This window comes from Colobus angolensis, unplaced genomic scaffold, assembly GCF_000951035.1.
Source record: "Colobus angolensis palliatus isolate OR3802 unplaced genomic scaffold, Cang.pa_1.0 Scaffold241, whole genome shotgun sequence".
Classification (NCBI taxonomy): domain Eukaryota; kingdom Metazoa; phylum Chordata; class Mammalia; order Primates; family Cercopithecidae; genus Colobus; species Colobus angolensis.
The window spans coordinates 3350875-3362081 of record NW_012115611.1 but is presented as its reverse complement, the minus strand read 5'-3'; the positions used below and the strand labels follow the sequence as shown (position 1 = coordinate 3362081).

Genomic DNA, 11207 nt, shown 5'->3' with positions numbered 1-11207 from the left:
TGGTCTTGAACTCCTGGCCTCAAGTGATCCACCTGCCTTGGCCTCCCAAAGTGCTAGGATTACAGGCATGAGCCACCGCGCCTGGCCTAAAAATCTTTCTTAAAAAAAAAATTTTGTTCTGCTTGCGGATTTATCATACATGGTCTTCTTCTCTGTTGAACTGAATTGGCTCTGATTCTGGGAAAGATTATATAAGAATTCTTCTTTTTTGATAATAGAATTTCAACTTTGTTATCAGCTATTCTAGAACCCAAAGCTTCTGGAATTTTATTTTATTTTATTTTATTTTTTTGAGATGGAGTCTTGCTCTGTAACCCAGGCTGGAGTGCAGTGGTGAGATCTTGGCTTACTGCAACCTCCGCCTCCCCGGTTCACAGTGATTCCCCTGACTCAGTCTCCCGAGTAGCTGAGACTACAGGCACCAACCACCATGCCCAGCTAATTTTTGTATTTTTAGTGGAGACGGGATTTCACCATGTTGGCCAGGCTAGTCTTGAACTCCTGACCTCAGGTGATCCGCCCACCTTGGCCTCCTAAAGTGTTGGGATTACAGGCATGAGCCATTGCGCCTAGCCTGGAAATTTCTTAACGCAGTAAAATATAGTGGTTGAAACTCCTGGCACCACCCTTTTGTATACTGGTACCAAAAGAGGGATTTAAACAATTGATAATTGGAAGAGTCTGTCTTAGAGATATGTTGTCTCCTTAATGTCCCTACTCACTAGAACTCAAACATTAACATTTGTATCAGTCAGGGTTTAGTCAGGAAAAAAGAAACCACACCAATTATTTTAAGAGAGAATTGATACAGGGAAATTTAGTTATATAGATATTGGAGGACTGACAGGGGAAAAAGGAACAAATACTCAAATAAAGTAATTGCAGAAAGCAGCTGCTACCACTAGGCCTGGGGGGAAAGGTGAAAGGTTGGGGTTGTTGGAAACTACAAGCTTGGAGAAGGTGGAGCCTGGAATCCAGACCTCTGAGGTGAGGAAGCTGCCTGGATGGCACTGGTGCTTCAGCATGCAGGGGAGAATCCAGTGGAGCTGGAACCCACATTTCAGAAGATGCTCTGAGAGAGTGCCATGAATTGGGTTCTGGGAGATGGGGAAATAGTGAAACTAGAACCAACGGCTACTAGAAAAAGCTAGAACTGCTGGGGTGAAGAACCACAGCTAGGTGATACTGACAGGAATAGCAAGCAAACCGGAAGGAGTGCATTCTCTAGCTCCCCCATTGGCAGAATCTAACCGGAAGCCAGGTGGCAAAAATGACACTGGTGGTTACCCACAACCGGCTTCAGCATCACAAGGTCAAATATGGAAGAGTGGGTTTGATCCTGAAAGAGTACTAATAACTAGCACTACAGACACACAATTCACCAGGATAACTTATTTACGGTTGAGAATTTTGAAATCTATACTGGAGTTCTGATTTAATAGTTTTAGAGAGGGACTTAGAAATCTTCACCTTTGAAAAACAGCCTTAAATGATTTGATGCAGGACACCTTCTAAACACCCTTTCAGAAATGCTGCTCCAGTCTGTCTAAGCTAAATCCCTGAATCAAGTTAGAACAAGGGTTGGTGATGTGCTCAACTCCACTAATTTAGGAGTTAAGCTCAATAATTAATTTTGCTTTCTTAAGTTTTTTCATTAAAAAAATGCTTATATTAAGAATGCCCCTGAGATATCTTCAAAAACTGCAATTTAAAGATTTGTCCATTGTGGTATGCAACATCTTGCATTCGCATATAACGTTTATAATTCTAAAACATATAAAAAGAAAATGATTAAAATAGAAGCATTGAATGAGATAATATATACAAGTCCATGTGAAAAGGTAGGTTTTTCACATGAACTTGTATGTTTTTTCTTGTCAGTCAAAAGAAAAGAAAAGAAATAACACTTTGCATTTCTCTTTTGCTTTGGCTACCAGGAAGCTCAGAGTCATTCAGCAGAATCTTATCCAAGGCTTCTGTTTGGATGATTTTATTTTTACATTTTTAAAAACTGAATTGCTTCATCTTTTTTTCTTGAAACATATTGAACAATAAATTCATATAGGAATTAAAATTATACATATTTTTCAAAATGCTTTTACATATAATACTGTGAAGTTCTCACTTATTAAACTCAAGGTATAATAAAGGCCCAAATTGATGTCCTCTTAGAAGAAATTCATCTGCTGTGGCTGTTTTGAGAAGGTACTGGTCTTCAATATGAAATAATTTTTTCATACAAATATGCATCATTAATATATCCTCCAGGACTCTTTACACTTTATTAGCTAGATTAAAAGCCTATTGAGTGCTGGGCATGGGGGCTCATGTCTGTAATCCCAGCAATTTGGGAGGCCAAGGTAGGCAGATTACTTGAGGCCAGGAGTTTGAGACCTGGCCAAGATGGCAAAACTCCATCTTTACTCAAAGCACAAAAATTAACCAGGTATGATGGTGCACGGCTATAGTCCCAGATACTTAGAAGGCTGAGGCATGGGGAGAATAACTTGAACCTGGGAGGCAGAGGTTGCAGTGAGCCAAGATGGCACCATTGCATTCCAGCCTGGGCGACAGAGTGATAGTATCTCCAAAAAAAAAAAAAGCCTGTTGATACAATTCTACTTTTTTAATATTTAATTTATTTCTACTGTTTGTATAGTCATATGTTAGAAACTTGAGAATGACAATAAAACATTATTATGCTGGGAGTAGGCAATCCGTTAAAAATTCAGACATAGAATGCTATAGGCCAGGGGTGTCCAATCTTTTGGTTTCTCTGGGCCCCAGTGAAAGAATTATCTGGGCCACACATGAAATACACTAATGCTAACGATAGCTGATGAGCTTAAAAAAAATCGCAAAAAAAGTCTTATAATTTTAAGAGAGTTTATGAATTTGTGTTGGGCCATATTCAAAGTGTCCTGGGCCGCATGCATGGATAAGCTTGCTCTAGGCAAATAAGATGTCTTAGTTCTGAGTGAACTTATTGTAGATTGACATGGAACTGGTTTCATTTTTCTGCAATAACTTACTACCTTGCAGAATTTCTTTTACTTATTTATTTATTTATTATTTATTGGCCGGGCGCGGTGGCTCAAGCCTGTAATCCCAGCACTTTGGGAGGCCGAGACGGGCGGATCACGAGGTCAGGAGATCGAGACCATCCTGGCTAACACGGTGAAACCCTGTCTCTACTAAAAATAAAAAAAAAAAAACTAGCCGGGCGAGGCGGCGGGCGCCTGTAGTCCCAGCTACTCCGGTGGCTGAGGCAGGAGAATGGCGTAAACCCGGGAGGCGGAGCTTGCAGTGAGCTGAGATCCGGCCACTGCACTCCAGCCCGGGCGACAGAGCGAGACTCCGTCTCAAAAAAAAAAAAAAATAAATAAATAAATATTTATTATTTATTTATTTTTGAGGCAGAGTCTCGCTCTGTTGCCCAAGCTGGAGTGCAGTGGCACGATCATCGCTCACTGCAACCTCTGCCTCCCAGCTTCAAGCGATTTTTGTGCTTCAGCCTCCCGAGTAGCTGGGACTACAGGCATGCCCCATCATGCCTGGCTAATTTTTGTGTTTTTCAGTAGAGACAGGGTTTCGCCATGTTGGCCAGGCTAGTCTCGAACTCCTGACCTCAAGTGATTTGCCTACCTTCTTTTATAGACATCATATTGTGTATGGTGCCTGAGAAAGTACATAATAGTGAAATAAATATCCTAGACACTTACTTTATAGTTATTTTTGATGACTCTTAAGAGTGATTAAAAAAAAAAAGAGAGTGATGAGGCCAGATGCGATGGCTCATGCCTGTAATTTCAACATTTTGAGAGGCTGAGGAAGGCAGGTCACTTGAGATCAGGAGTTTGAGACCAGCCTGGCCAAAAATGGTGAAATCCCATGTCTCCTAAAAATACAAAAATTAGATGGGCATGGTGGCACAGCTACTCCGGAGGCTGAGGCAGGAGAATCGCTTGAACCTGGGAGGCAGAGTTTGCAGTTAGCTGAGATTGCGCCACTGCACTCCAGCTTGTTGACAGAGGGAGACTCTGTCTCAAAAAAAAAAAAAAAAGTGATTCAGTCTTATAAAGGGGATCATTTCACGACCTCAAAGTCTGAATCACTTTGTATGGTAATTAAAAGGAACCCATTGCACTGAATCTCCCATGGTGGGAAACAGTAATATGGTATCTCTCCTATTGTTGAAAGAATATCAGCTGTGAGTAAACATATGAACAACAGAAGTCCTCAGGTCCAGCTGGAAAAAAATGATAAAAGCTATGAGCAGATATATGTTTTCTGGCTGCTACGCTATCATGTTCTTTTGACTAATACAAATAATGTAATTTGGGGGAATATTCAACTCATAGACCCCTTTTCTACCTCAAAAGGAAAGTGCTTCTTATTGCTCTCTTTGCTTATCTAAAGCTTGTCATGGACACAGTCTTGGTGAGAGTGATAAAGAGCTCTGGCATTTGGTCTGTTTCACCTGAATTGTAACTAGGGTCCCCTGATGAAATTATCTGCTGCAGGGACTACTTATTTATTGTTTATCTTCTGTTTCACTGGAATGTTTTTAGCAAATACATGGAGATCTCATTTACATCGTGAATATGGTTTCTGGACATCTTATCTTTATAACTATGCAAATAATTTATCTAAGTTCAAATAAGTAACAGAAACAATAGTTAAAATTTGCCATATATTATAGCCCTTAAAATGCTTTGGAGAAAAAGGAATATGACATTCCATAAAATCAGAAAACGTAAATATAGAGTTTGGACAGGGAAATTCAAGAGCCCAATCTGGAAGACAAGGATTCACCTATGTATCTACAAAAGGTTCTACCAATGTAATCCAAGACATGAAACATTATCTGGCAAAGCCTGTGGGAAAAAGCACTGGAGAGGGAGACAGATTACTTGGGTTCTAGTCTGGGCTCTGCCACTAAATGAGTGTGTGTCCTTGAACAGATCAGGACTCTCTATGAATTATTCCATTTGCAAAATAAGATAATTAGATTAATACATTTTTATAAGATTCCCGTTGTTCTAACAGTCTGTCCCTAGGTGTTCCATAAAATATACAAGTAGGTAAGTTAGAATTACCTGTTTGATTAAGACTAGCTTTTCAGATTAATGATTATTTCAGTTCATTTTGTATAAGGATACTGGACAAGGCAACACAGGCCTAGGAGGGCCAGAGAGTGCAGGAGCTTCAGTCTGTCTGTTAATGAGTTACTGTAGGGGAGGCAGACAAAGGGTAACGTATCTGTTTATTTCGCAATTTATACAGGTCAAGGGGACAGTTTCTAAAATATTTGTGATTTGTTTCCAAACTATGCTCCTTTAGGAAATGCACAATTTTGGTGGTTAATGGTAATATTGATACTGAAACTTACAGCCATCTGTCATTTACCCTCTTTACATGTGTTGTTTATGTATTTTCTGTTTTTACGTAATTAGCTCCTTTGGTGTATTCCTACATAGAAGGATACTGCCTCTTTCTGAGCCTACCTGAGCTTCTGAAATAATTAGATTGGGGAAAAAAACCCTGAACTGAAATCTGTCTGATTTGTAAACAATGATGTTGACTCACTTTATGCTAGAATATGACAAACCAGACATTATTTTCTGTACAACATTGAAAATCATTTGCTGTTTTTTTTCTTTTCTTGCTCAGTTTTATTTTTATTTTATTTTATTTTACTTTAAGTTCTGGGCTACATGTGCTGAATGCTCAGGTTTGTTACATAGGTATACATGTGCCATGGTGGTTTGTTGCACCTATCAACCCATCATCTAGGTTTTAAGCCCCGCATGCATTAGCTGTTTGTCCTAATGCTCTCACTCCCCTTTCCCCCACCCTGTGACAGTCCCCAGTATATGATGTTCACCTCCCTGTGTCCATGTGTTCTCATTGTTCAACTCCCACTTATGAGTGAGACCGTGCGGTGTTTGGTTTCCTATTTCTGTGTTAGTTTGCTGAGGATGATGGTTTCTAGCTTCATCCATGTCCCTGCAAAAGACATGAGCTCATTCTTTTTTACGGCTGCATAGTATTCCATGTGTATATAAACTGATTGTTCATGTAGTACACTCCCTATAGCACATGGTCTAATTAAATGATCTCTTTACCACCTGCTTACAAGGCAAAAAATTAAAAAGAATAGTAGCTCTGACACTGATCGTATTGACAATGAAATAATAAACACAAACCATAGGTTTATAAGGTGAACAATTGTGCCAAAATCTTTTTTTCAGATATCTATTTTCAATTTCATTTTATTTATTTATTTATTTGAGACAGAGTCTCACTCTATCACCCAGGCTGGAGTGAACTGGCGCGATCTTGGCTCACTGCAACCTCTGTCTGCCTCCCTGGTTCAAGTGATTCTCCTACCTCAGCCTCCCGAGTAGCTGGGATTACAGGCACGTGCCATCATGCCTGGCTAACTTTTGTATTTTTGATAGAGATGGGGTTTTGCCACATTGGCCAGGCTGGTCTTGAACTCCTGGCCTCAAGTGATCCACCTGCCTAAGCCTCTCAAAGTGCTGGAATTACAGGCATGGGTCACCGCCCCAGCCTGTTTTCATTTTTAGTGTTTTACTAATTTTCCTATTGCTTAGCAATGTTAATTGATAAATCTACTGAAGGCCAAGGACAATATATCACAACATTTAAAGATAAGAATCACATAAATGTCTAATGGGAAAATATTCCCAATTGTAGAATCAAGGAAGACTGAAGATAAAAAAGAATGCATACAGAGGAGAGAAAAACATCAATGCAATAGCAGTGTATAATATGCAAGAGATCCAGTGGTTAGTTTTTGTTTGATAATTATGCTCTTGCAAATTTATGTGTAGTTTTAAAATATGTTGGATTCAGACATTGAGGCTCCTTGAAAGATTATAGGTAGATGATACATTAAATCAGTCTACAGGTTTACACAGTTACAGGGTAGAAATTATTGTCTACTGAATTTTACTTTGTTGAATGTCTATTTCAAGTCCATTTGTCAAAATAAATTATGGGAGCAAATGTCTTTAATCTGAACAGAATGGTTTTTATTCTTAAATTGATGATTGAATTTCAGGAGCTAAAAATCTATATTGCTTTCTAATTTTCTCATTGGTTTATTTGCAAGTCAAGTGTGATAATAGGAAGTTAACTATAGTTTTAACATTGAATTAGAACTGTCATGCATGAATTGCTTAATACCTTTCCTGGATTTTAGTAGACTGACCTGTATTTCATTTTCATGTCCTACTTTTTAATTCAATTGAGTCACATAATGGGCTGTAATTGAGTCACAAAGCAGGAAATAAGCTTGTGCCAAGTATATGGGACAAACTTGGCATATGTGGTGTCTTTACTCTTATTAGTGGAAAGTCAGTTCTGGTAAATCAATCAGTCAGTTTATCATTAGTATTTCCCTCACCTGGTAAGACAGGACGTAGTGCAGTTTCACATCCCTTACCTGCAATTATGAAATCCAAAAAGCTATGAAAAGAGGAAGTGTTTTCAAAATTCAAAACCTGACCTGACTTGACCTGAACTTGTTTAGCACTGAAACTGTACTGAACTGATATGCACCTTTTGTAGTCTTTTTTTTTTTTTGAAATGGAGTTTTCACTCTTGTCACCCAGGCTGGAGTGCAATGGTGCGATCTCGGCTCACTGCAACCTCCGCCTCCTGGGTTCCAGTGATTCTCCCGCCACAGTCTTCTGAGTAGCTGGAATTACAGGCACCCGCCATCATGCCCAGCTAATTTTTGTATTTTAGTAGAGATGGAGTTTCACCATGTTGGCCAGGCTGGTCTTAAACTCCTGACCTCAGATGATCTGCCTGCCTTGGGCTCCCAAAGTGTTGGGATCACAGGTGTGCATCACCATGCCCGGCCTATAGTCTTTATTTATCTCACCTAGTGTGAATATGCACATGCTTTACTATAGAAATATTAATATGGTTAAGAGGGTGCCGCCCAGATCCTGCTGAAAGTATAATATATGGCATATGTATCCTGCTTTTTTTCTAAAATCTGAAAGAAACTGACTTCCAAAACAGTCTTCAAGAGTACCTTTTCTTTGAATATAAATCTCCTAATGTGCATTTTTCAGTACTGAGTCATTTTCTATCTTTCTGGCAACTTCCCAGGTGCATTTATGATTATTGCATTGTTATTGCAAGTGTTACAGGCAAAATCCTGCTTTTGTCCTCTCTGTTGTTAGTACACTATGAAGGCTGAATGGCTTGCTGTAAACAACCTTAGCCGTAAAGAGACCCAGAGTTAAATCCCGGTTGGGCTGCTCATAAACTGTGTGACCTTGGACAACCTATTTAACATCTCTGAGCATTACATTTCTTTTTCTGTAAAATACTGACTGATACCTACATTGTCCCCACCCTCTTTTTCAGTTTCAACCTCAGAAAAGGAATTCTGGTTAGATGGACTATGGTTGTTATCCTTTACCTCTGTTGGATTCCATTGCTAGTCCTTTCTTTGCCCTGGGGATGTCCAAAATGCTAATTTTTTAGTTAACTAATTATAAAACTTATTCTTGCCTTTCCTTTCAGGACCTCAAGATACCTGAGCTGTTAGTTTAGGTACAAGTAACAAGAAAAGTAAATACAAACAAGAGAATTGATATTATGCTTATCAGGAAAAGTAAAATAGCAATCTAAGATGTGCTCTGGCAGCAATAAAGTTATGGAGAAGATGACAAAATATTTCCCAGAGTAAAGGGATACTCTAGAAACCTCCTGAGATTTTTTTTTTTTTTTTTTTTGAGACAGAGTCTCGCTCTGTTGCTCAGGCTGGAGTGCAATATGGTACGATCTTGGCTCACTGCAACCTTCGCCTCCCGGGTTCAAGCAATTCTCCTGCCTCAGCTTCCCAAGTAGCTGGGATTACAGGCACCTGCCACCACACCCGGATAATTTTCGTATTTTTAGTAGAGATGGGGTTTCACTATGCTGGCCAGGCTGGTCTCGAACTCCTGACCTCAGGCTATCCACCTGCCTCAGCCTCTCAAAGTGTTGAGATTACAAACGTGAGCCACCATGCTTGGCCCTACTGAGATTTTATAAGTGTCAATGGATTCTTTTAAAAACTATTGGGTTGCACTAGTAGATAACTTTTTTTGACGTGATTTTGGACATAATCTGTGTTTGGAGGTAGAAGAAGGCTGCTCCTTAATTTTTAATTCTCCATCAAGGTCTGTGATATATATTGTGGAATTATAGATCATTCTTGACAATTACTGATATAAAAGTCATATATATGTGTGTATGTGATTGTGTGTGTGCATGTGTGTGTGTGTGTGTGTGTGTGTGTTGGTAGATAGTGATGGTCCTTGTTTTGAGTTTTTAGAGTGTATTTCCCTTTACAAAATTGTTTCTTTTGATCATAGTGCTATTGTAGTTAATTGAGGTTATCATCAGGAGATCTTTCACCATTTAAATGGTTTCACTTTACAAGACATCATGTGTGCATACCTTTATTTTCCATTTTAAATTTCTTTTTAAAATTCAGAGTCCTTCAGACTAAGAACACTAGGCAACACTTGGTGTAAGAAAATATGTGATTACCATGGGGATTAGGAGCTATTCCAGGTCTGTTTGACCTCTTTTCTTTATTGCAGGTGATTTATTCTAATACATCAAAAATTACTTCTCAGGAGTGACTCTATTCTTTGATAGGTAACTTTATAGTTCTTTAATGCCACTGGTCTGAAAGGTAAGACTTTCCAGATATACTTTATTTTTCTGAATATTTAGACTATAATTTTATCCTTGTTTAATAATAATGTAACAGTAATAATAAGCATAATGTATTGCACACTTACTATGTAGCTAGCACATGGTCTCATTTAATTCTTAAAACCTTTCTTTGTGGTAGTATTATTAAATACAATTAGATTTGACAAAGAGAGAAATAAATATCCCAAAACAATGGCTTCGGTCAATGGTTTATTTCTCTTTCCTGTTCAAGAAATCCAGAAGAGTCAGTTCCGGGTTGATATGATATGGTGGCAGAGACTCAATCTCTTTCTGTCTAATACCTCTGGTATTAGACAGATAGCTTCCAATTCCAAGGTTACCTCATCCACAGAAGAGACTGTTGGAGCTTGTGCCTCCATGTCCATTTTCTAGCTGTAGGAAGAAGGAAGGGGAAGTCCTACCCATTTCTTTAAGGACACTTCCCAGAAGTAGCACATGCCATTGCCACATATATACCAAAACTCAGATGACCACACCTAGTTGTAAAAGAGAATTTTTCCACTCACCTGTGTGTCCTATTAAGACTTAAGATTCTGTTGCTTTGGAAGAAGAGAATAATGAGTATTAAGAGACAGCCAGCAGTATGCCATGTTTGAGTGCTCTCATGCCCAACTTACAAATGGAAAAATTGAATCATAAGAAGTAAATGGACTTACTAAGAGCTCACAGCTGGTAGAGTCAAGATTCAAAGCTAGGTCATTCAGACTTCAGAGTTCTTAAGCACTACTTTGAAGTGCTTCTACCATAAAACGGTTGTTTGACTTTATTCATCTCTTCAGCTAAATTAGTCTAAAGAAAACATTTCTGGACTAAGCTGCTAGGTCAATCTATTGAAACAATGAAATTCTTTATTTTACCAAGCATTCTTGGCAAAGGGCACAGTACTGGTATCAACTTGTGCAATGAAGCCTTTACTTTTGCTGACCTTTTGGATAGGTGGATTCACAGAATTTAGTGACAGGTTTAGAAAATTGCCTGGTGTACAGATTAAAGTCTTATTTTCAATCTTCTACTTGTTTAGGGTTGCAACAGGTTTTAACTTCATTAAAATATGCTTTGCTGTTTTATTGATGGTGTAGATTTTCAACAAGGTAATAAAGGGACAAAGTTTTCAATAGAGCCAATAAGAATAAATAAAAAGGAATGATTTACTGTAGGAAAAATCACAGTATATTATGATTATTTTTCTACTAAAAAATTTTCAAGGTAAATGATAGCACATCTTAGAACAAATCAGACTACATTACTTCTAAGTTATTTGGAAAGTATTACATTTAGATGGTTAACCTGTGATTCTTCAATATCTTACTTGTGTAAAAATCTAAATCATATAACACGAACTAGGCCTCCCTTCCTTTCCCTTTCCTTCCTTCCTTATATTTCACAAAGCTTAATCTATTATTCTTTTCCTTAGGTTCATTTTTGTTTAG

General features: G+C 38.4%; 1 protein-coding gene across 1 annotated transcript in view; it reads right to left on the bottom strand.

Annotated features, from left to right (window-relative positions):
- Positions 1 to 5178, bottom strand: part of PTP4A1 (protein tyrosine phosphatase type IVA, member 1) — a 61129-nt gene extending 55951 nt beyond the window's left edge. Inside the window, exon 1 of the mRNA XM_011945633.1 lies at positions 5100 to 5178. The gene's annotated coding sequence lies outside the window, so the exon portion shown is untranslated. The remainder of the gene's footprint in view (positions 1 to 5099) is intronic.
- Positions 5179 to 11207: the final 6029 nt, after the last annotated feature.